Source organism: Stegodyphus dumicola, chromosome 5, assembly GCF_044657685.1.
Source record: "Stegodyphus dumicola isolate Sdum_Otavi_A_Nest chromosome 5, ASM4465768v1".
NCBI lineage: Eukaryota > Metazoa > Arthropoda > Arachnida > Araneae > Eresidae > Stegodyphus > Stegodyphus dumicola.
Genome location: NC_140772.1, coordinates 55680520 through 55702814, shown reverse-complemented (window position 1 = coordinate 55702814; position 22295 = coordinate 55680520). Strand labels below are relative to the sequence as shown.

The 22295-nt window shown below is 35.1% G+C and overlaps 1 long non-coding RNA gene across 2 annotated transcripts; it reads right to left on the bottom strand.

Annotated features, from left to right (window-relative positions):
* Nucleotides 1–1238: 1238 nt before the first annotated feature.
* LOC146997110 (uncharacterized) lies at nt 1239–20785 on the bottom strand. Of its 2 annotated transcripts, none has more exons than XR_015041125.1 (3): nt 7736–20785; nt 6307–6421; nt 1239–2197 (listed from the first exon to the last, which is right to left on the bottom strand). It is a non-coding gene; the product is annotated as an uncharacterized LOC146997110 (long non-coding RNA). The 2 variants fall into 2 exon arrangements; XR_015041124.1 differs by having other exon boundaries at nt 8888–20785.
* Between the last annotated feature and the right edge of the window lie 1510 nt (nt 20786–22295).

Below are 22295 nucleotides of genomic sequence, written 5' to 3'. Positions count from 1 at the left end.
TGCAGGAGTGCTCGTTTGGGGTGGAATTATTCTGGGCTCCAGAACTCACCTGCTTGTTCAAATTGGAACCATAACAAGCCAAATCTATCGGGACGTCATTCAGGAACAACATGTAAGTTTGTTTCGGGGCGCCATGAGCGCACAATTGGTGTTTATGGATGACAATGCCGTCCTCACCGTGCAAACATCGTAAGCGAATGCCTTCAATCGGAGAATATCACCGTATGGACTGGCCAGCATTCTCACCGAACTTGAATCCAGTAGAGCACGTGTGGGACATGCTTGTCCGTCGAGTTGCAGCCCGCCAACCTCCTCCTTCCTACATGTCTACCGGAACTTCGGAGAGCATTGACTTTTGAGTGGTGTAATATCCCCCAAGATCAGATCGATAATTTGATACTCAGCAAGCCTAGGCGTTGTACGGAATGTATTGCATCGTCGGTTTTTTTTTTTTTTGTAATTTGCTCCAGGGAGAAGAAATTGCTATTTTTTTTTAATAATATCAAACATACAGCATTTTATTTTGCTCTTTAGCTTTTGTTTAATAAATAAGATTTACAAATAAGTCAAATTTGTTTTGCTTCTAACTCTTCCTTTGCCTGATTTTGCATTATCCTTAATTTATGGACATGAGTGTAGTTTCAAGCAGAAAGCTAGCAGAAAATATCGAACTAAATCAGCAAATTAAGAAGGGTGTGGAATACTAAATTCAGTTAAACTGTATAGTCATTAGCTAGAGAGATGAAAAATTAATAATGTCCTCGCCGGGACTAGGATCTGGACATCTCGAATACGCGCCTAGTTTGCTAACGTTACACAACGAAGGCAAGCAAAAAACTAGGTGAAGAATCATCACCCACAACCTTTTAGTTCGGGTGCCACTGTAGAATCATTATTTTATTTTGATGCTGGAAACTTGAAAAATGAGCAATGGCGTCTCCGGTAGGTACCTGGACCTCTCGAATACGCGTCGTTTGTGCTAACGTTACACCACGAAGACACTCAGAAAGGAAGGAGAAAATGACTTATAAATTCAGTCATTTTATTGAAAAAAAAAAGTTTAAAATATTTCTTTTTATCACAGAATATTTAACAATTTTTAATATAATATTTCAATTTAGGCACATTACATTTCACTACACAAGCATGTGCAGCAAAATTATCTGAGCTGTTGCTAGTGAAGTTATAATATTGTTGCGTGCGTACGGGTTCGTTACGAAATGAATGCACAAGTTCGATGAAAAATGAACAAAAATTTATTATTATTTCTACAAAAATGCTTAAATTTCCTCAAATTATCATGCAGTATTACAATATCTCACAGTAGTTATCTTTTAATTACTCAAATGTCCAATATAACGTAATTCAAAACAGCTAAAGAAAGCTAATCCGCGAATTCGCTACAGTCAACAAGAGCAGTTTTCTAAACAAGCAACAAACTAAGTAATTACTACACACTGAGAGGTTTTCCTCCTTTTATAAGATTTTAAAAGCGCGTGCGAGAATTTTCTGGTACTTTCTCGAAATCAAAAAGACAATTATTTATTTAATGTTAAATGCACGTGCTCTTGTATTTTTAATTTTCCGGCTTAGCTTTCTTCTTTTAATATTCGTCACGCGCTGCACTGCGCGGGAAATGAAACCATTTAATTTATAATTGAACTAACATTAGCTTTTTAAATACCAAATTCGTATCAATATTTAAAGCGGTTTGCCAGTAAACTGACCGATTCTAAGTCAGCCAATTTCTTTTACGTTTCTCCCGTCCAGAAAGCTGAGAAAGAGGGGTATATTAGTTTGCAAACTTCAAAAGATACAGCATTTGCAAAGATAACTCTTTACAAGTATGGCGTCCCAACGGAGAGTAACAGACTCTTTTCATCGTATATTTGCAGAACATTGTTGAAGATTCTCAAATCCTATAAAAATATTCCTTTTTATAGTACTTTGTAGGAGTATACACATGCTGGACGTTCGTAACTTTGAAGGGGTTGTGCGACATGATGGGTGATTCGTAATTCTTTAGGCACTGATCCAAAGAGATTTGGTCCAAAGGTCTTCGACAGAGCAAAGAATCAAGCCAAAAATGAAAATTGGTGAACTCAGATGAGAAAAGATGTGGAGAAACGGTCTTCAAACTTTGTCGACTCAAGGAACACTAAGAACTGTAAGGGTTTTTCGGTGAAATCCATCCCACCTTTAGAAAAATGTACCATAAATCAGTATTTAAAGTAGATCAATATGTTATATTTACTTTACGTAAAAAAATATTTTTACACAGTCCAGTCACATTAATGTGACCATCTGTCAAAAGCCAGAATAACCACCTTTCGCAGAGCGGACTGCTGCGAGACGTGCAGGAAGAGAGTCACATAGGTCCCTGAAGGTGTTCTCTGGGATGTTGAACCATGCCGACTCTAATGCCGTGGCCAGCTGCGCTAGATTACGCGGTTGAGGATCCATGGCGCGAACAACTCGATCGAGATGGTCCCACAGATGCTCGATTGGGTTTAAGTCAGGTGAGTTTGCTGGCCAGGGGAGGACGGTAAACTCATCCTGGTGCTCTTCGAACCACGCACGTACACTGGCAGCTGTATGGCACCTCGCGTTGTCCTGCTGGAAGATGCCATCATCCTGAGGAAAAACAATGCGCATGTAGGGGTGAACATGGTCCGCAAGGACAGATGCGTACTTGTATTGATCCATTGTGCCTTCCAAAATTATCAGTGAACCTAGAGAATGCCAGGAAAACATTCCCCAGACCATAATGCTCCCGCCGCCAGCTTGGACCGTTTCGGCAATGGTTGCAGGGTGGTTCCTTTCAGAGGTTTCACGCCTTATACGCCAACGTCCATCTGTCCGATGGAGCATAAAACGCGATTCATCCGAAAACGCAACCTGTCGCCACTCAGTGGACGTCCAGCTGCTGTACTGGCGTGCAAATTCTAGCCTTCGCCGTCGATGAACAGCAGTCAGCATAGGTGCACGAACCAGGCGTCTGCTTCGGAGACCCAGACGCAGCAATGTTCGCTGAATAGTACTTTGGGAGACACTTTTGGTAGCCCCTTGGTTCATTTTGGTGGTCAGTTGCTCAACGGTAGCCCGTCTATCTGACTGAACGCATCTCCGCAACCGTCGTTCGCCTCTGTCATCTATGGCCCGTGGTGCACCACATTTGCCACGTCGCTGATTTTGGACAGTCCCATTTTGCCATGCACGGTACACTTTTACCACGGCGGCACGCGAACAGTTCACAAACTCAGCCGTTTCGGAAATGCTTCCACCCTTGGCCCGAAAGCCAATGATCATGCCCTTTTGGAAGTCGGATAAATCGCTTCGTTTCTGCATTACGCCAACGACTGAAATGTTTTCCGAAGCCCTCACACACCCTTTATATACGCTCAACTGCACTGTGCTGCCACCTGCCTTCTGTGATTGGTTATTTAACTCTGACATGGAAAGTACGTGGTGGTCACATTAATGTGACTGGACTGTGTAATTTAAACATTTTAACATAAAACTAACGTAATTTAGTCATTATTATCATTAACCTGTACTACAGTTAACAACTACACTTGTCTATTTAGTGACTGGGGTGTGCTTCCATTTTTTTTTTTTTTTTTTTTTTTTTGCACGAACTTTTGTGGTCTAGCTGTCTAGATCTGTTGATTATGTGTAATGGCATTTCCTTTTCTGCGTTTAATTTGTTTTCATATTTTCCTTTAGCTGAAACATACGTTGAGAAAGATTTTTCATTTAAATACGCTGTTCCAAATGTCATTAAAATGTTTACAATAGCTGTGCGAAAAATTTCTGTGTATCCTGCTTGAATGGAAAATTTATGATTTATTATAGTCCTCTAAGAGATTTTTCCTTCTTTTTACGAAATAAAGGAACTATTGTAATCACGAAAAATTCCGGTTACAATATTTCAGCCAAAATATAGATTTTGACAGCTATCAAATGCAATTTAACGATGTTTTTGCGTAACATGTGTACGTAAGGAGTTTAGTTAATCTACGTGCAATATTTGTTTAATTATCAAAAATTTAAAATTGGTTTAAGTGCTGCTAAGCTTATTTTTTAACCATAACAGCCATTTTTGGTTAAAACTGAAACTTAGTAGAATAGTGAGTTAAATATTTCTGCACATTCAGTGTCCTTTTGCGGAGTGGGGCCAAAGCGAAACTTTTATGCATCGAATAACCTGCTTTCTTGCCGCCTGTTGGCCGAATAGTTTGTTTTTGCGTAAAAAGTGTCACTTCAATTGTAGAGACTGTTTATTTTAGTGGTTTTTAATTGTATTTGGTGTTTTATATTTTTATATATATTTTTCAATGTTTAATCAAGATATTTTAAGATTTTATGAAATTTTGCCTCATCGTGAAGTGAGAACTGAACTAATTCAATGAGAAGTCTATCTCTAATGAAATTCAAAGATATAAGTTTAAAAGAAATGCAGCAAAAATGCGTATAAATTAATATTCCGCGCCAGGAAGTCATATGGTGTCTTAATCAAATTTTTTCATTCAGACATATTTATTTTTTTTTCCTCATCAGAAGTATTCTTTTGGTGCTACTTTGGTAGACGGTTGCACGGATTTTTGGGGATTTACGTTGGCCGAATTGTTGGCGCGATTTTTACAAACGTCAGCCATCTTGAAAAACGCTGTTTTTACGCATAGTAAAGTATTCGAAACTTAAATAAATAAATATCGTTAAATGTAATGGATTAATTTTGTGTTGAAAATGTCATTTTTTAAGATGGCAGGCAAGGGTAAATAAATACATTTACTATAAGTATAAAATACTAAAGTAAGGTTATTATTACTTTCATATAGCAAAGAAGAGAATAAAAACACCACTATAAAAACATTGAGCCAACGTTTAATTAGATTAAAATATTACTGAAATTGAATATCGAATTCAAAACCATCATACCAACATTTAAAAGAATTAGAATATTATTAAATTCAAATACTTTAAAATACGTTATATAGAATATAATTAACATTAAAACATATGGACAATAATTATCTCAGCAATTTCTGAAAATACTGTATTAATGTTTTTAACAAAAATTGAAGTATACAATTATAAAATAAAAGAAAAATATGTACTTACATTTTTTTGAGTGTTTAACCTGTTGCTTATTGATAAGTAGCACAATAAAAAATCAGAATCATAATTTAGATAACATCTTTGAAGGAATTCGAAGATATAAATTAAATTTTAAAACGGCGCGGAAATGCATAAATTGTCAGTATCCAATCAGGGAGCTGATTACAGCTCGTTAATGCACAAATATTCTATAACCAATCAGAGAGCTTATTACATCACGGCTAGAATTAAAATTATTTAAAAATTCATACATAATAAAATCATTTTTTAAAAAAATGCAAAATTTAATTGTATTTTTATATTTAAGAGCCATAAATAATGTTTAAAACATTAGATTAAATTTATACATATTAAAACGAATTACTTTTAAAGTAAGGCGACGTCATTGATTACATCATCCACAACATAAAATTTCATAAAATATGATAAACAATAAAATTTTTATTTCAAATAAAAATGCAAAATTAAATTGATTTTTAATATTTAAAAGCCATAAATAATATTTTAAACACGGAATTTATGCACAATAAAACGCATTATTTTTTTAAATAAAATGACAACAAAGTATCGGTTACCATAAATAACTTATCCAGCAATGGGTTTACCATAAGTTGTATTACTCGCCAAAGGAAAATCTCCAAAAAATCGCCAAAATCCGTGCAACCGTCTACCAAAGTAGCACCATTCTTTTATAGTTTCCTTCAGTTGAGAAAGATTCTTGTCTAAATCTAATTAATATTCGATAAGAAAACTGTTTACGTTTGCGAAGCATTGCACGGCATTCTTTGTTACACGTGATGACTTCGTGTTAAGTTTAAAACGTAATCTGTAACTAAATGTATCTTTATAGTTTCTCATTTAACAAAAACTAATAAACTAGTGTGAATGCTTTATAATATCCTTTTTGAAATTTTCTTTTGATTTTTAGAGCTCCGAAGCTTCGCGGAAAATAACTTGAAGAAAAAGTAAGAAATAGTAAAGATCTCAGATTCCATTTGTACTTTACGGAAAGTAATCGATCTCTTTTTCAGTATCGCATTACCAAGTTTAAATATCATGTTTTTTACATTTCGTTTAAGTCCGAATCGACACCATTTTACCTTTCGACGACTTTAACAGATGACCGCCGATGACATGAGTTTGAACAACAAAGACACATCATTTAGAATACGGCAAACCACTTACCATTTCCTTTTTTGAATTTCAGTCTGTGAGGATTTTTCTATTTCATTTTACGTAAAAAGATTAAACAGTCCCGCTGAAGACACATGATGACGACCTCTCTGGCAGGTGGAATTTTCTGCAGGGAGAACGGAGGAATAAGGAGTGTAAAACAGAGGTATTTTAGGCAAAAGGCATACAAATCTATGAAAGCATGGGGGATCGGCTTCAGTTAATAATGGCATATATGGCCGGACTCTTCAATTACGAAGAAAAAGAGGCTAGTATCAAACCATTTTAAGAGAAAGACGCTAGCATCAAAGTGTCATCAGTGGCTTACAATTTCGAACCCACTCTGATGTTGTTAGCGTGTTCCCTCAGTTAGGTAGATAGATTCAAGGCTAAGCTTAAGTTACTAACGGAGAAGGATGGCACTCTTGCCTCTTGTTGCAAATTAGTTGATTTCTCAACCGCATCGAAAACATTCGTCTTTCTATTTCTCGGCTATTTATAAGTATGCATCAAAAATGTTCCTCCAGATTTTAAAGAAATCAACTGATTGTACTCAAACTACATCTAACTGATCCGCAGAGTTTTTCAAAAGTGGTAGTTCGGTCTAGGTTAAATCCGAATGGGCTAGTGCATGGGCGTCTTCGCGGTTTTCCCCATATATAAGTGTATACAAGGCACTTTCTCATAGAACGTCTCCTACGAAGGAATCCCTTCCTTTAGGCATATAGCCCTTCCGTGCTTTGCCACATTCAAAATTAACCAAAACCAAATATTGTACTGACTCTACATCAAAAGCAGATGACAATATGTTTTCCAGGCTTTTAAGCGCGGTTACTTACATATATGAAAAAAATAACATTAAAGGCACTAAAACTGATGTCTTGACTCTTTATCTAAATTTTCTAGCATTCAGTTGATTAACATTATATTAACTGGTTAGGATCTAATTCTATTAATTTATTTTAGTGCGAGAACATGCTTGCGCACTCTGTCAATTAAAAGTCTCAATTTTTTTGGCGATTCGCGATGTATTTTAGATATGGATAATAATTCGGTAACGTGACTTTTAATTATTAACCGTTTATTTTCGAATCTGGCTATTACCGTTTTCCACAGAGATTTATAAGTTTCATCCGTAGTCTGAGTTTTTTTTGCCTGGCCAACAAGAGTCGATTGCAAATAACATAGGTTTTGTGACTCGGTTTACTACCGAGTGACAAAACTTTGTTATTTGCAGTCGGTATTCATTGTCATCGATTATTGATTTAAACTGAACTTTAAAAAGAAACCCTAATTGGCAGTTTCAGTTGAATTTAGGCAAGGTAATCTCTGGCAGTTTAATTGAACTTTGCTTTTTTAATGCCGCAACATTACTACGAGAAACAGTATAATTGCTGCTGGGTATATTGCCCTGTTCCTCTGATAAATGTATAAAGCTTACCTCACATTTCTCGACGTCAACTTCCATTTCCGAGAAGACTTATCTTGTTTGTGCTCTTCCCAATCTTCAGAATTTAAAACACATCTTTATATGCTTCAAATTTGTTGAAACTAATTTTAATATTGACCAGCTTACACTCGAGTTCTGCAGTGTCAACCTTTGATTCATCGTTATGTTAGTCACAAAGCCCTTCAATCGCGTTATTTGTGCTTTCAGATGACCCTTTCTTCGTATAAGAACATTAATCTCTAATGACCTCATTTTCCTAATATTAGCAAGTTCTTCCAACAACAAATAAAAAGATATTTACTTCAAATATTGCAGAAATGCTCCTGCTGATTGGACCACAGTTGTGGAATATCACTGCGAAATAACGAAATTTCTTTTGAAATTTCTTCATTATCTAACCACTTAATTAGCAGCTGTACAAAAGCGAAACAAACAACAATCTATTAAAACATTAGTATTAAGAAAAATACTTTGTTCGCGCATGCTCGTTACAGGATCTATTGCTAAACAACGACAGTATAGGAGAACGGTTTCTGTTATCAGACGATTAGGAGCCAACTATAGTTATTAATAACATGAAATGGCCTGCTATTGTAATGTGTAGCCATAGAGATTTAATAAAAAACAATATCAATAGCAATATAGAATAATTAGTAATTTATTCAATCTACTGCACGGGCAGTAAAGCAGAAAATTCTGGAATAATCTAATATGAAATGGCCAACAGAGGATCGAAAATTAACAACAAAGTTGGGAATACCATGTTTTTTTAATTTCAGAACATGAATATGAAATCTGGAAAGGTCACCTGCTAATACTTAATACTGCTAGCCAAGGCTACAACTACAAAACGAGCAAATATTTGCGCAACATTTGGGAACATCATTTTAGTTACCATTTTTCGGACAGTCAGGCAGCGATTTAGACACCTCAAGATTATGGAAATAAATGCATATGAAACATATAAAGGGAGAAGGATATATAAAATGTAAGACAAAGTCCCATAGGTTCCTCTGCGACACTAATAAAAGTATACCTATGAACAACGAAATATAAATCGACACCAAAACACTATTGAAATACCAAAATTAATTTCAAAATAAAATAATTAGAATTGTATATAATGAAACGCAGAATACATGCCTGAGACCGACAACCAGTTGGAGAATGGTAAGAATATCGCTCACTGTCTACTGGATTCCTAGCTGTGCCGGTTTCAGGGGGAGCTGTGCACCCCGTAATAGATGTAGTGCTAGAACAGCAGTGCGACGGAGCAAAAATAGTCAAACCATATAAAGTTCTGTTCCTCTGTCCACCTTTCCCTCTCCCTGCTCATTAAGGAAACTTATGGCAGCGTGAGCAACATACAGCTTCTCATTCTTGTTGAAATATGGTGCGACACAGGTCCAGAAAATATGGTACAGCTATAATCTAATTCCGTAACAGGAGGTAGCCGAAATACTTGATATGGTTTGTTTTTGTTGTCTTGCCTGTGATGAAACCTATTTATATATAGCCAGGGACAAAGATGAAAACTTGGCAATCGGCAAATTGTTGTTATCGTAGGGATTCGTTTCATGAACAAGACCCAAATTTTTAACATTTCAGCAAGAAGGGCCCGACAATGAAAAATGTGTACAGAGGTCAATTCAGTGTCCGGGCAGTTACACAGTTTCTGTAGGTTTTCCTATCTACTGTGTCAGTTTTCAGTCCTCTGTGATGGCGAGTTCTAAGTTTCACTCTAATTTTTGTTAAAAGTCTATCTCCATTGATGTTATGGAGTTCCTGCTTTATCGGAATTGAAAGTTCCTTCAGTTTGTATTTGGCCGCGGCATTTTCGTCCCAGAAAATAATATTTACATTATAATTATTGCTAAGAATTTGAGTCTCTTTTGCAGTTTATTTGCGTTCTCGTTATTGTGATGTTGACATTCGCTGCAATCACTAAAGAAAACAGACTTTATCTAAATATTTACCATCGTTTAGGCGAAAGTGTATTCGCTGGTGATTAGAGAGCTTGTATACAGGATTTCTTGTAGAGCTGCAATTAAACAACAGAAGACAATGAGTCCTTTTGGTTCCTCAGAAATGGGAAGGTATATGTACATGTCAAGTGCCAGAAAAGTTCCCCTATTGCTTTCGAAAAGACGTTTAAAGATTCTTAATATTTTCACTGCATTTTCATTACATGGGTTTTGATATGCTTAGTTTATCTTAATTCTGCATCTAATGTGATTCTTAAGTATTTTGGACATGATGTCTTCATTATGAATTTGCCTTCAATGTACAATTTTGGATTAACCAAATGTCTATGCTTCTTGCCTGTTGAAGATACATACAGTAGTCTTTTAAGCGGATTAAGCATTGATCTTGGGCTTTAAGCTCTGCGTTCATTTTACGATCCCATTTATTAGTTTATGGAGTTTTTATATCTTTGCTGGAGTGCCAGATCGCGAAGTCATATGTGAGAGAGGCCGATTGAGTATCTTTTTTAAGGGCGAATGTCTGTCATATATAACAGGAAGAGAAGAGGACTTAAAATTGGAGCTTGGTGTACACCTGCAACTATTATCTTTTCCTTGATAAAATTTCCAAGATAAGGGTATTTCCTTCAATACCGTATATGGTTTATTATTTTCTGTCTCCATATTTTATCAGCTGAGGAAGACATATAAAGAAAAACAGCAATGATCTTTTTGGTATCGTTCTTGGAAACCATCGATGATAGAATAATTGGTTTTCCACTATATGTTATTTTCCATAGTGAGTCTTATAAAAATTTATCTTCCTATGTTTCATGAGAACATCCGTGAATTGTGAGTGGATAATTCATTCCATCACCTTGCAAAGGATGCTGATTAGGACGATATGCCATAAAGTTCTTGCATTCTGTAGCGATTTATTTGGTTCCAGCAAAGGTACAATAACAAAAATCTTCCAACCAGACCAGACTTCCATGATGTGTTAAAGATGGTCAACATGCATTGTCTTGTTCTTACATTAAAATATTTAACCAATTCTCCAAAAATATAATAATTTACAAGTGATTTATTTCCCTTAATAGTTTTGGTAGACATACCTACCAACATATATCTACTGTTAGCCCAGCTGCATCAAGGTTATTTCAAGATTGGTAAACAGTTTTAGTGAACGAGTTGTCAAGTGATTTAGCTGTTTTCCGATACTTAACGTCTTTTCTTAAATATAGAGTTTTACAATGCTCGGCTCATTTTTGTTGCTCACTGGCAAATAGTTTTTCTTCTAGTCTGTTTCATTCCCTGATAGCAATTTTATGTTTTCGTCCGTATTGTTTACTTAAGTTGATCTCTTTAATCAGTCTCTCTGTTTCATCGGGAGTCTATATCCTGGTCCTTGCAGTCAAGATTTCAATGTTCTTTTCTTTTTCTTTTGGTATGAATCTCTTAGCTGAATTGAAATTTTGCGTGAATCTCTCCATCTGTTCCTCAAATTAATCTTCTGGGATATGAATACTGTGGCAGAGGTTGTCGAAATATTAGGCGAAATCTGACCAGTCTGCCTTTCTAAAATTCCAAAATCTTCTTACCTTTTTCAGAAATTTCAGCAATAAGATTGAGCTTCATAATAACAGGTCGATGATTATTCGTTGCATTATCAATGATCTTCCATGTACAGGTATTGGATATGTGATAATACACCTCAGTGAGATCACGATGAAAGGCAAGTGTTTTGTCCATCGTTTAAGGTAGCAAATTTGGGTCTATCAATAGATCCATTATCTGCTTTCTCTCTACATCCAGTGAATGCAAGCCGCAGGTTTACCTTTTAGCATTAAAATCGACCAGCATAGTAAGGAAAATCTCTATGTCGTATCACTTAGTAAGAGGCAATCGACCATTAAAACGGCCTGTGCCAATATATTACTTGCCATTTAAATGCGTGAAGAATCGAATACGTTGTATCCAATAATATGGAAATACTTGTGCATATGCTGTGCTAGAACTCAGAGATTACTAATGACGGATCCTTCTGTGCCGCCGTTCGTAAAATAAGTGAAACATGAGGCGATGGTGTGGCGCCATCTATCAGCATTTTAGATGACTGGAGCTCTGGTGGCGCTATCTCTTGCAGGATGTATTGTAATGCATTTTTAAAATTTCCTAAAAGTTATTTTTCTGATGAGCTTTAATTGGCATCAAGTAAAATGATGAAAAACACAATTTTCAGTACATTGAAACACGGTTCACAAGACAAAAAACTATTTACACACAAAGTCGTTTTGCTTTGGCAGGAACAAAGTACATCGCGTTTTGTAATTTGATAAGTAAATGTATAAGTAAAGAAAATGAAGTAAAATCTTGGCTTGCCATTGTTCAATTGTGAAATCGTAATTTCCAAGTTTTTTGATGATATTCTTGGAGTGACTGTCACATTTCGTGAAAATGTTATGAGAAGCTTTCAGAATTTCACAGTTCGTGGGTTTACGTTTTAAGTCATTGTGAAGAGTGCTGTTTTGTACGAATCAAGGTGCCTTTCTAATTATTCGGATGGCCTTGTTTTGAATTATTTGTATTTTTTTGAGGTGAGTTCTTGCAGTTGCAGCCCACGCTGGGGAAGCATACAATAAATTTGGGCGGATCGCTTGTAGATAAAAACTGTTTTTGTAGCAAGACTAAGTATAGAATTCATCCTTATGAGTGCATAGATACTGACTATTGCTTGGTTGGTTTTTTTACAGATATTTTCGATATGGTTTTTGAGGGTTAGTTTTTGATCGAGATAAACGCCTAAATATTTAACACATTTTTCATTTGGAATGGCCAAATTATTATAAGAGTTCTTTTGGAAATATGTTGTAGTAGATTTCCTTTCAATGATTTTAATTTTTCAAGCGTTAAACCACAGATAGATATAGTCTATCGCATTTTGGAGGTTTCGGATGGCTCTTTTCGGATTGGTGGATTTGCTGAGAATTGCAGTATCGTTTTCATATAAGGCGATAATGCCATCCTTATGGCTGGGATGAAGTCAGATTGGGTGTCAGATATTTTATAGAGGGTTTCGGCACGTGAGTCTTCTCGGTAACAGACACGTTAACCAGGATGCAGCAGTGTCTTTGGACGAGGATTTCCATGGCCTGAATTTCCGTGGTTTGGATTTGATTAATTTTTATCTCCCTCTATTGGACAATATTATTGCAAGTAAAGAAAGCAAGTCCTCCTCCACTTCCGTCTGTCCTATCTTTTCGAAGAATAGTACAGTTCTTATTGTTAAATTATAAATTTATATTTAGCATAGTCTTTCGAAGGCAATCAATATGAATGTCATCATTCTTTAGGTAGACCTGAAATTCATCTTTCTTGCTTTGTTTCTCGTTTTTATTTGGTGTCCTCATAGCACACTTCAAATCTTGCTCCAAGGCATGATCAGAGGTAAACGCATAGGCTGCCCTGCACGCGATAGCAGTATTCGTAGATGCTGAATTTACACTCATCATTGAAAAGGATGCCAATGCCCGATATGTTCGACTGCATGTTTGTCCTCCTAATTTATTTTGCTACAAACTTAAGTCAATGGAAGCATTCCCCAATCCGCCATCCGATTATGCGTTCTCTTCATGCTTGTACGGGATACAGGACGTACCGTCTTAATATGCATTCCAGAAGTGAATGTGATGTCTACTCAATGGCTCTCCATGCCATTAGTCCTGGAATAGTCCGATTTGGCCATCATGATGCTATAAAAAAAAGAGGGACTCGTCAAATTGCAATGATTTTACTCGCATTCACCTTTCACATATTTCTCTTAGAGCAGTTTCGAAGTTCTGTTTCCTAAGGTGCAGATTCCAAGAAAGCTGGAGCAATTGTCGAATTCCTACCAATGCGTAACACACAAAATACGTTATACAACATCGGCAACTAAGTCGTGCTGCACAACAGTGCTAGCTTTCTAAAATAGATTACATTACTTAGCTGAACCAAGACGAAATGCAATGTGCACAAGACATCTGTTGGCATCCAGTGCGATTCCTTAATTTGTTCTGTGTCATCCTCTCAAAACCATCAATTGAAAATTCTCATAAAAGTCCTTAGATCTGTACAAGAGTTAGCAACAACTGTTCGGTAAAAAGATTATTTTTCATTCTGTTAAGTTGTGATTCTGCGGTGATCGAATTATGATATGAGCTGATTTCCATCTGCTTTCACCGAGCTTAACCCTAACTTCAACCAAAAAACAGCACGTAAATTTGAATTTTAAAGATTAAATTTTTTGTTTAAGAATTTTTTTAAAGTATCATCACTCTTGTTTGTAATATTCGCATCGCTTGATAATGATATAAATAAATAAGCATTCTACACCTCTCAAAGAACCCCTCAATTTCTGCAGTGCGATTCCTTCATGTTCTAACAGTTTCGGCTACCAGCAGTGTATAATCGCATGCAAACTTCAGGATGACTAACTTTTTTCTTTTATCAAAGTATGAGGGAATGAAATTCCACACTTTCGACAGCTCGACTTACTATTATAGGCCGAAGGGAAGATTTAAAGCCACAACTATGAAAAGTGATTATATATTTTTAATCTATTAAGTGAAGTCACGGTTAGAAACAAGAAAGGCACATGGTTAGCAACTTACCATCAACCTTGTTCCGTACTTCAGAGAAATTCAACTTGTACGTAGAACTATGCTTCTGTTCTTTTGACACATTTGGAAGGGAGAACAAGGCGTGTTTCAAATTATAATATCAAGAACTGCATGGATAGAAGAATAAAATACTCCAGCTTGAAAGGGGGAAATAGTCGTTTTGAAACCATTCTGACGTTTATAAGAAATAGCTTATGATTTTGAGAATAGAATAGGTATAGGCACTGGCACATGTCTGTAAAGACCTATACATATTTAAATGCGTCTTGTCAGGTGCCTGGGAACGGTTTTAAAAACTTTCGAAAACAAACTGTCAGGATAATTATTTGAAGATGATTTTAAACGAAACAAGCAGCTGACACCAGTCTATATTGCAAGGACTTTCATTGCAGCTACAGGAAATCGAAGAGCTACAAAACCAGATATGCCTTGAGTAACAGGCTGCAAAAAGTATTTCTTCAGACAAGGGGAGCACGTAATTTGTTGCTCTAATACTGACAAAGAAATAAGTCTGTTTGGACATTGTGTAGAGAAAGATATCTGACATAGTAAAATCTGGATGAAGTGAAAACCACGCAAAAACAGTAAAATGCATCAACGAAGAAAGCTGAATCTTTACAATGGGTGTTCATAATTTTTTTCAGCAGATCTAACCTGCGCATTTTTGCTAATGCCACTGCAAATGCTGAAATATACTGACATCATATTTTTTATTCTAATGTCGAGTTGTTTAAAGATAGCTTTTGCAATAAATATCGATAACTATCATTGATATCAACTGGTTATATTACATACTGTTTGTGCCTATCTAAATTTACTTTTTGCAGAAACTGCAGTTCTGCATTTTTAAATATATCTGATATGACAAAATACGGATGGTATGAAAGTTCTTACTCTTTTCTACAGAGTCATTCAAGTTGTACGACATTTTACATTTGCTTCTTGAATTATCCTCGCTAGTATCAGTCACAGTTCGAGGTTGCAGTCGAAGTTTCAATAAGGTGGATATTATAAAAAGAATACCAACAAAAAGGCTTTATTTTATATTGCATATTCATGCAGATTATCCTGAATTTTCTAAGCTGTCAGACTACTACAGACTTTCTGCATAATTTAATTCAGCAAATCTTTGCCTTTAGTCTACACAGTAAGGAAAACGAAATACAGAAGTAGGCTGAATACCAGATGGCAATTACTTTCACAGAAAATAAACATACAGCCAGGATTCCGATATTTTGGATAAACAATGAGCTAATCCCAACATCTTAGTCATCAAACTGCATAATACTGTAGAAATTTATAAATTAAATATGATACCTATTACAAATTAAATATAAAACTGCCATTCAGACAATTCCTTATAACTATATATTTAAGGAATTATATTTGTTTAATTTTCCACAGAAAATATAGGCGTTATTGATCTATTTTCCAAGACATTTTATGCTTTGATGACAGCTGGTCCATATATTCTCTTATTAAGGAAACTTCAGTTCAAAGTTAAATCAAGACAAAGATGGTCTACTTATATCGCTAATGCAATCGCCGTCAGTCACAACAATAACACATGCAAGGGGCTAAAACAATATCCATACGACCACTAGATACGCAGTTTTGCTATCACGTTTTACCTTCAAGTCAAGCAGTACTTTACGTAGCAGCCCTAAATCGTAATGCTCTTCCACTTGAAAAAGCCGTGTGCAGTGGCAGAACAAGAAAGTCGCTGAATATTTGTAGTTTGGTTCGGGATACTAATCTCGGCAATCAGGCTGATTGCATGGGCGTGATCGTGCATACGAGCCAGCTTGCACTAGAAATTCCTCCTCGAAGGCATACCTCCATTAGGCAGCAGTCTTTATGTTCTTTGCTATAATCAGACAAACCAAACCCACTCGAAACTCCTCCAAATCAGCGAACAGCTTTGCAATTTTAATTCATATTTTACCATCTCTAATTACGTCAGAAAATATAGGGAAATTGTTCGGGATCCAGATGACTCCTCGTGTAGATACAGTTTTGATCTGAAATTCTGTTGTAAACTCCAGCATTTTGCTTAAAACTACAGTTTTGACTTCGGAATTTCTCGATTTATGCAATAGCTATTCTCGGATTGAAGACAGAAACTTGTAATTAATTTCTCATATATTCATTACTAAAGTATCGTAATTTTTGAATTGCTTTTTACGTATATTGGAGAAGGAATTTACAATATGAGTAGGATTATGGGAGTTACTGCTCCTTTCATGTAATTTTTTTCATATTTCCGAATTCACATTGTAACGTTTTCAATGACTTTGAAACTTCTCAAACATGGAGTTATTCCTTTGATATTGATTTCGAGCTAATCACTTCTATCTGTCGTTTAAATAATTTGTCTTCATTTTATTGTGTGAAATGCGAACTTAATCATTTAATTCAAATGTTCTTTGCAAATTTCGCGTAATCATTTTTCATATCAATCTTGGCCAAAATAAGATACAAAATTATAATTTCTTGCTTATTCTTGGCATAAATCGCTTGGCTGCTGTGTATATTATTTTGAAGTTTATATGTCGTTTCGTAGAACCTTCTATTTCTGAAGAATTGAAGCAGTTACTGAAACGTCTGTATTATTATCGGAATTATTAATCGTATCATAATTTTCATTTTCTCTGGGAGAGACAATTGGTACTGGAATCCGTAAACAGGCCATTTACCTCATCACAATTAAGGACGAACTATTGTGTAGAGGATTTGCCGCCTACTGAAGCAAAGAAAATTGAAATCCGATTGGAGAGAAGTGTTTTAGAGCTTCGGTACCGATGACGACAGCTGGATTTAGAAACAGGAAGTTATATAACATAAGAGGGTTATAATTTTACATTCTGGAACTCCATGCAATATGTTTGTAATTTAGCACACCTGTTAACATACTCGATAGAACGTGCATTGGACATATCACATATGTCCGACACGGCTTAGCTTCTGGCTTTGTTACTGATGCTGTTAAAAGTTTCTGTTTCTACACCAGAAGTTTGCAATTCTTGATTTCTAACATAGTTATTATTACAAGTCAAGGTTGTATATTAGAATTACTGTAGCGTCTAAAGCGACTTTTCCTTTATTCCTGCTGCAATTTTAGATTTCGGAAGTGATATGATGTACCAAAATATGATGTACGTTGTGCAGATAGTTTCCTTTCAAAGAGATAATTCAGAGATTTTTTTATATCATCAGCTGCTTGGTATTTCAGTTTTCCAATAACAAGTTTGATTCTTTGAGATTCATTACGTGTATACGTATTCCTATAATACATGTACATATATCTAAAATAGTTCTGGAGCTTCTAGTTACCTAGTACATGGGGCAGGGTTCACAACTTTGAGTGCTAGGTCCATAATCAATACCACGGGAAACACTGAAATATAGATACAAGTTTTGCTTGATTCAGACAGAAACAATTGGCATTTACTTGCTCGATTACGATGCCAATTTGAAACGGATATTCACATATTTTTCTTTTAAATTTGAGTTCTAAAGGGCAAATAAATGTTGAGGAGAATATAAAATAAATGGTTACAAATTTCAGTTCATATCCTGTTCTCGAGAGAAGTCATAGTGGCAGTATCTCATTGGAAAGTCGAGAAGTAGGCAACAAATATTGTATTGTTTTGATGCGAGAAATCAGTCAGAATACAGAAACCAGTTTGTACGAACTAATGGGATATGTAACTATCTGCTTCAGTGGGAAAGCAGCTCAGGAGGAGAACAGACGTGTCAAATGGAAGCAGAAATTAGTAGAACGTTTTCGTTACTGGATGAGTTATGGTGGTAGAAGAACATCTTAATCGATCATCGTCTGAGCTAGAAGACAAAACGCTAAAACTTCTTTGTTTAAGCCATCTTTGAAGGACATGCTGTCTTAATCTCATTTGTCCTAATCGTTTGAAGAAGTATGCAGGCTGTTTTGCATTCTTCAAACAATTTAAGAAATGAAAACAGGCAAAATTTCATCTTTGTTATTACTTATATATTTCCGTAACCATGGAAAATCTATATTTGTATCCCTAGATTTCTTAAGGTTTTTTTTAGCGACTTTACAAGTAGGAGTTTAAAGGAAATTAATCCCACGAAGATTTGTCAAGTTTTATTTTTTCGCATCTGGACATGGTTTCAAAAGACGTGAACAGGTACTATAGGAACCAATAATCTCCCGAATGTCAGGCAGAATTTACTTTTCCCTTTTTCATTAGATGCAGTAGTACGTCAAATTATCTTTGATGCGATATAAACATCAAGCGAATTTACGAAAGTACCTGATAATGAATTCTATATTTGTTTATATGCGGTGATCTTGTATTTAGATAAAGTAGGATATTCAATCTGGAGATATACTTCCCATCTCTTTAAGTGAGAAAGTTCTGGACGAGAAACTTGAGGTTTTCCTATGGTGGTAGATTTCTTCTGCTTTCTCCTATTACGTCGTATTTGCAGAGGCGAATAATGACTTTTGCCACAAGATATATGATTCGTACGCATGAGATTTCGGATACCTTCATTGCACACTTCTGGTACAAAGGCCGAATGTTTTATTAATGGATATCCACAAGGCACAGTTAAATTTATTGCTACATTCCTTTATGCATCGATTATGAAAAATGATATTTCAGAGGTTCATTTAAGAATTTGTAATGATATTAAAGTCATTCCCTCTATAATAATATAAAACCAGAGCGATGGTCTTAATTCAAATAAATAATGTCTGTTAAGTGGAGTTTCTGCAGTCTTTCCGATGTGAAAGTGACGCAAAAAATTATCATTAATTATTCCCACTTTTTACTCTCATATATTTATTAAATTATCAGTGAATATAAAACATCTTAATGCCTTCTCCGTTTTCTTTTAAAAATAGGAACATATAGTTCGATACCTGTTTTTTTAATTTCTTGCATTAGTGCCTCATTTAAAGCTTACGCCAATTAAAATTCGCTGATTTTACTTTTGTTAGCTTACAGTTTTCCAAAATATAATTTCATATAAAGCAGATTACTGAAAACTGTATTGTGTAATATCTGAAATTTGTCTTGGAAAACTAGTGTATTCTGCAGATTCACTCCAATTATTTACATTTTGCTGATATTTTTGAAACTCTATGGCGTATTCCTAGTACAAATCGAATTCGATGGTTTCGTCTGCTTAAGTCGGGTTTTGACTAACATATGGGCTTGAACGTTCTCTGGAGATGTTCGTTCACGGTCCTGTCTTGTATTGAAAATTCTATTTCATATTATCCTTAATTATATTGTTTGTATCATTCGAATTTGCTTTTCTGGGTTAGTAAATATTTGCTATTTGTTCAGCTGCTCTGCCCTTGTTCTGTTTTTCATTTTCGTTTTAGTTGGAATTCATTTTGTTCTTAGTCAGCGTGCAGATCGATTTACACCTTTTGTTGAGTATTAGAAATGGCTTAAATGAAGATAATTCGTCTATTGTTTGCACATTAGATGGGTTTAGTTTTACTTTTTTTAAGAATGCATTTCCTATATATTTCAATATAGATTGATGGGCGGCTTGTTTGTTTCTTTCTGATTATCTCTTTTGTTTCCGCTACTGAAAGTAGTTTCTGAATTCCCCTTCAACAGCATCCTCTTCTCCATCGCTTGCTAAATATTGTTGTATTCTGTGTTCCCCTTCTAAACTGCTTATTGAATGTGGCTGCCTTTTGATTTTCCCTCCTTCTCCAACGCTTGTGAAATGTTGTTGTTTTCTGTGTTCCCCTCCTTCAATGCTTGTTGAATGTTGTTCGCTTTTGAATTCCACTCCTCCAACACCTCCTTCTCCGTCCTCCAATGCTTGTTAATATTGTTGCATTTTCAATTCCCCTCCTCCAAATCTTGTCGAATATCGTTATTTTGTAGTTCCCTTCTTCCAACACTTGTTGGTATATAAGGCCATCGCTTTTTTAAATATCGAATAATGAAAATAAAACAACAAACGAAGACTATGAAAAATAGGCAAAAACCACCAAAAATTATCCACCCTGTATAAAATATCTCTACTCGTGTTTCTTTTGTTTTAGGTTGCTGGGTTAACTGTCGGAGTCTTTTTTCTGCTTTCATAAGAATAAGATGTTTTTCAAAATCTCGTAAAGTTGGATAACGATGAAAAAAGTCTTTGTACGGAATATAATCTTTCGTCAAAAAGAGTTTCGGAAGGTCTTTTGCGAACGCTTCGTATTCGTTAATGGGGAATTTCTGGAAAAAATTTGAGCGTTTTGTTGGGATTTTAATTTGTGCCTTTGAATGCGGAATACTAGTAACTATGGTATCTGATACAGAGCGTTTTTCTGAAGTTAGGAAATTTGGGAATGACTTCATTGTTCGGGTAGGTTCTGAAATTAGTATAGGAGGGGAACCAGCAACAGAATGAACATCTGGAATTCCTGCAAAAATAAAGTTTTAAAATATATTTACAATATTATGTATCTATATTATACATATATACTTAAGTACATTTACGGATGAAAGTAGAAATCAAAAATACATCTTGCATGTAATGACAATAATATATATCATAGTGAGCCTTAAATACAAAGATATGCAAGAATTCAAGGATTATTCAATGTCCTGATGGGTGTTTCATGTCTGTCGTTTTGAAGCAAACTATAAATTATATAGGATTTCATCGTTCGAAACGACTTATTTCTCCTTTCATATGTTAAAGAAGTTACAATATATCCCATTCTTTGAACTTCAATTTTCATAATACTTGTCACCGCTATCATTGTCGGATAGTTTGCATGCGTTTACTACACTTTAAAATAAAGTCTAGTAAGTTGCAGACATCCTTTCATACTACTTCATAATAGGAGGAGGCCCACCAGCGGCCGAGCGGTAAAGTCGCTGAACACTTGTAGTTTGGTTCAGGGTTCAAATCATGGTGAACGGGCTGCCATCATCGCCATTTTCAGGATTTTCGGCATGTTTAACGTAGATACGAGCTGGTTAGATTTATCAATTAATCGTACCTAAAGTTAATTAATAAAAAATGTACGAATAGGTTATAAAATAGTATTTCGAACTGAAATTAAATGGATAAAACCAAAGTTGTGTAAAAATTTTTTAGGTATGAAGTATTGTTTAAATAAAATAACTTATTCTAAAATATCAATTACTCTTTTATTTCTTTGATGCCACTTTGTAATACGCCTTTTTTTAATGCTTTATGACAGTTACGTAAAATATGTAGTAAAATAAAAATATATGATATAAATAAAAATTAGTAATACATTTCTAATAACTTGCAATAGAGGGCATACAAAAACCTGGAAGAAGAGAATTAAGTATTAATCATATTTCTGTTTAAAGGGATAATAGTAAGGTTTTTTTAACACCATAGGGAGTATATCTACTAAAGCCTGAGTAAAAACTTTAAGGCCAGTAAAATTTTTGAGAAAATGGAAACATTTAAAATAAGGAATTAAAATACCATTTGATTGATAATTATTGAGCTTAAATAAAAGTAAAAAAAGTAGAAAAATTAATTTGCAAATATTTTATTATTAGAAAATATTACAGAACACACAGATGAATATTTGAGCCTGAATAAAATCTTTAAGGCTAACATAGAAAATAACATGTAAGAAAAAATTACAAACCCTTAGAAGGTTGTGTAGGAGCCATTTCTTCGAATTACTTCAAATATTGTTGTTTTCATGGAGGAAACGAGTTTTTGACAAAGGGTGAGGTCGGTTTTATACCATTCATCTTCGACAGTAGATTTCAGCTCTTTTGTTGATCTAAAATGTCTCCCATTTGCATAAACGCTTCTTGCTTAGTCACCCAAAAGGTTCTCGATTGGGTTGAGGTCAGGTGATCTGGCTGGCTATTTCACAGTTTCAACATTGTTGACTTGGAACCAATTTTTTGTGCTGTTACTTGAATGGAT